This window comes from Lynx rufus, unplaced genomic scaffold, assembly GCF_022079265.1.
Source record: "Lynx rufus isolate CCGP_SWC_20201006 ecotype Redwood Valley unplaced genomic scaffold, mLynRuf1.p SCAF_16, whole genome shotgun sequence".
NCBI lineage: Eukaryota > Metazoa > Chordata > Mammalia > Carnivora > Felidae > Lynx > Lynx rufus.
Genome location: NW_025814830.1, coordinates 33,120,664 through 33,125,305, shown reverse-complemented (window position 1 = coordinate 33,125,305; position 4,642 = coordinate 33,120,664). Strand labels below are relative to the sequence as shown.

The 4,642-nt window shown below is 40.5% G+C and overlaps 1 pseudogene; it reads right to left on the bottom strand.

Moving 5' to 3' along the window:
• Positions 1–604: 604 nt before the first annotated feature.
• LOC124510731 (40S ribosomal protein S15-like) lies at positions 605–1,021 on the bottom strand (annotated as a pseudogene).
• Positions 1,022–4,642: the final 3,621 nt, after the last annotated feature.

The following is a 4,642-nucleotide window of genomic DNA, read 5'->3' as shown; positions in this document are numbered from 1 at the left end:
AAAACCCAGGCCCTTTAAAATGGCAAACTTAACTGAAATGTTGTATGTGTTCTGACCGCTGATGTGGTGGAAATAGTAAGCCAGAAGTGGTGCCTGGACATGGGACTGGATTGCTGCAATCTCATGATAAAACTTTAACGGCTGAGGAGTCGCTTCTTATGGATGAGCAAAAAACTGGTTTCTTGAGATGGAATCTGCTCCTGGTGAAGATGCTGTGAAGATTGTTAAAACGACAACAAAGGATTTAGAATATTCTGTAAACTCAGCAGGCTTTGAGAGGACTGACTCCAATTTCGAAACAAGATCTACTGTGGATACAGTGCCATCAAACAGCTTAGCATGCTACAGAGAAACCATTCATGAAAAGAAGAGTCAACCGATGCAGCAAATTCTACTGTTGTCTTTTTAAAGAAATTGCCACAGCCACCCCAAACTCCGGCAACCACCAGCCTGATCAGTCAGCAGCCATCAATGTCGAGGCAAGACTCTCCATCAACAAGATTATGACATGATGAAAGCCCAATGATGACTAGTACTTTTTAAATTATCAATGAAGGATTTCTCTTTTTTCCAGAGAAGTCTGTGCTTTTATTAGCCAAACAGGCTACTTCAGAAGGATGAAGCAGGACGAGTGGGTGGCCCCAACGCTAGGCTTGCCATGCTTCACAAGCTTAGAGGTAAGGGAGAACTCACCCAGGTAGTAGCCAATCATCTCAGGCTTTATTTCCACCTGACTGAAGGTCTTGCCACTGTAAACACCCGCCATGTTGCCCCCCATCACAGGCAAAATGATCATGTCCTGAAGGCATGCCTTAACCACCTTGGGCTTCTCCATCAGGGAGGCCTCCTTATTGGCCTTGTGCAGGCGCTTCAGCAGTGAGAGCTGCTTCCTCTGCAAACCCTCTGTTGCTGAAAGGCAGTGTGCAGCTGCATCAACTGTTCATAGGACCTGCCCAGCAGCTGGTCAAGGTCCAAGCTGCAGGAGGTGAACTTGCTTCTTCTTCTGCTCCACTTATGCCATCTTATCAACTCTTTGCAAAGGACTATTTTTTAAGCAAAGATATGTACATATTTTTCTAGATATAAAACTATTGCACGCTTAACTTTATTGCACAGTATAGTGTAAACATAAGTTTTATATGCACTGGGAAACCCCAAAATCCATTACTTGCCTTATCACCATACTTGTTTAACTGCAGTGGTCTGGAATCAAATCTATGTTATCTCTGAAGTATGCCTGTGTTACATTAGAGCATGGAACAAATGGATGTCCAATACTAGCAGAGAAGAATACCACAGAAGTTTGGAAGAAAGGGAAACCCTACAGAAAACAAATCAGAGCAAAATGTTTTCTGCACTAGATCTCAAATCCAAAGATTTCAGCTCAATGGGTATCAAAAACATAAGATCCAAGACATTGACCATATCACTGAAAGTGTGAGTAATACTCAAAATTGTTTTAAATGGCAGATACTCCAACCAAATGTCATTGAATTGCTGAGAAAGTTATTTATTTTTCCATTCTTTCTAGTTACATTAATAAAGAAGTTTGCATACCATGTTAACATGTCTTTAGCACTCTATTAACACTTGTTAATTTCTCCTGTGCAGTAATGCAAAGTTTCCTTTAAAGATACATTTATTTACACTAAAAGGGAGTGAGTTTAAAGGAAAATAAGTAGAGACTTTATGCGGATATGGTGAAAATCATGACAATGTAATATAATTACTCAACTTGAAAAACACTGCACATCTGGAGAAAAAGCAAGGTGAAATGCTAAAAAACCTGAGTCCTTTAGCAATATTTAGGGACAAGCCCATCTCTCGTCATCTCTGAGATTTGTGGGATGAACTGATACTGGAGTCAGACACAAGGGCAAGTTGAGGCAAAATATAATGAGTTTGATTTTATACACTTCCTGGTCATCCACTCAATAGCAAGCCCTAGATACAAGGATAAGTGAGATTCAATTCCTGACCGGCCCTTCCCTCAGCATCACAGAAATTTTCTGTAGCAAGAGACTTTCTCAGATAGGTCTAACCACCAGAGACAAATTTTTTCCAACCACAGACTGCCCTTCTATGGCATGAAGCCACTCAGAGGACTTCTAATCACTCATTCCATATTTATGCCAGGCAGTCATTTCTCCTTGGAATATGTCTCCTCCATCTGAAATACTCTCAGTTTCTTCCGTCATTCCCAATTTTCCCTCTACCATCTTGACTCCTCATCACTGAAAACATTCTAATTTGTTTATATTTTTAAGCATTACAACCAGAACTGCATATACTATTTTAGGTCTAGCAATATTATTTTAAGGATCAGAAAACAGATACAATCAATTGAGCACTATTATAGGAAAATTTTCCTACGTTTGTTTCAGCTCTGAATCATACCAGCTTTGTGTGTTCCACTGATGACTCTGAATTAACTTACTTTTTCTTAAAAGTATGGAGACTCAACATAGCTTAAGTAATCATTTCTTTTGAGTTCATGAGTTACATAATTAGAAAATAAATACAAAGACTATCCCTTTCCATAAGCACACATTCTTTACCACTGTTCTCTAAGTTCCTCAGGTAATATAAATAGGGATTCAAAGGAAAGGGGCCATATGGATAGTAGAATATTACATTGCAGTATTGGTTACATGGTTTCCTATTTTTCATGATTTTTTTTAAAAAGGCCTCATATAGCTTAAGAGATTTTATAAGTTTCCAAATTATTTAAAAAAAAAAGCTTCCTAAGTTTCTTTATACCAATTCTTTCCTTCCCAAACTCACCATAATCACTCATTTGGATGTCACTGTGTTACTAGTGGGGCAGAGAAATCACCTGTTGATGCACATTTACAATAGTCATGCTCTATCTCTCCAATACTACCAGGGGCAGAAGACTGCAGATTAGTTCTTAAGCTAAACCTCACAAAGTACAGAACTCTAATTTTCAATAAAACAGGAAGACAAGTCTCCATCTTTTCCAACTGTACCTTTATTTATAAAAGGCTGTAAGTGGGCACTTGTCCTGGAGAGCATTATCTTTATCCTAGGGAGGATGCTCAAACAGCAGAGTGAAAATAACAGAAGTCTCTTATGTAGGTAAGGGGGCATTCCAAGCCATTCTGCCTCATTGAACTCTGACTAAAATTAGGCCAGTCTTGTCCCAGCTTAATTTGCAGACACAACACCCACGGGATCTTGTTAAAACACGGATGCTTATTCCCTGCCTCTGGGGTCAGGCCTGAGAGTCTGCATTTTTAACAAACTTTTTCTTCAGAGAAGCCATACCACTGGTCCAGAGAGCACACTTAATTGTTAAGGGATTAACAGAAAATTGGCAGATTTGGGATTTCCTACATTTGATTCTAATTGTATTTGAAGAGTAGACTACCATAGATTTCATTTGCTCAATAAACATGTATGGAGCATTTGCAACGTTCCACGCACTGCTTTAGGTGATGGGAATTCAGCAGTGATTTTCTTCCCCGAATGCCCTTTAGGCTTTGGTTCAAGTAAGTGGGTCTCTACTTAAAGATCCCACTGCAGTAGGGCAAGCATTTCTAGCACAGCTTTGATACTAACATTAAGAGCAAGGACCTTGAAAATTAGAAAGATTTGGTTTTGAAAGCTTGCTGTCACTTAATCACCTTGCCATCCTGAGTAAATTAACTAATCTCTGAGCCTCAATTTTCATATATATGATGAATAAAAAGGCATGATGTTTGTAAAGCACTGGTCCAGTGCCTGACATGAGTAGTGTTCAAAAAAATGCCAATTATTATTACTCTTGTTCCAGTTCTGGCACTGAGCCACAGAGCAAAGCACAACCTGCAGATGCAGACATACTTAGTGGTAATCTATGCAGGGCTGGGCAGAGAGGGACCAACAAATAGCAGGTGGAGGATCCTGAGAACAGGTCCTGAGAGTTATGCACTTCCCTATTCCAGAAATGATCGTGTGCATCAAAATAGATTTTTCTGTAATGACAAACATGCCCATATCTGAACTGAAGCCACTTTTACAGAGTCTAAATGCTGTACACAGGGTGGAATGAGACGTATAGAAAGGGGTCAGGAAGGCTACCAAATCATCCAATGAGATTTCATAGATAATATATGGTTCCAGGGGTACGAGCGACTTCTTACACTATGGGTGAACTGCTATGGGGAGTGTAAACCTCAGAAGGGTAAGAAATGACCCTAACAGCAGAGGGTGATACCAGAAAGAGGAAGGGAGAGAAGTGGCAGGGATCCCATCCCTAGAATTGGAGGAGAAAGGGACTTGGATATCAGGTTGTAATAATCCAGTTGCTGATTTACCTACCAGCTGGAAGATCCTAAAAGTTGAACACAGGATCTACGGAAATATGATCCAAAGGGAAGGACATGAGAGTCACGCAGGTGGGATGAGTGGTAAATGAAATGTAACCCAGACTGGAGTGCTCAACAGTTATGCAAACTGGCCATTTGAATATGGAAGCAACTTGTTCTGTGCTAATGCTGCATGCTTGCACGAGACACATTCATTTTAAGAGTTATTAGAGGGGCGCCTGGGTGGCTCAGTCGGTTAAGTGTCCGACTTCGGCTCAGGTCATGATCTCGCGGTCCATGGGTTTGAGCCCCGCATCAGGCTCTGTGCTGAC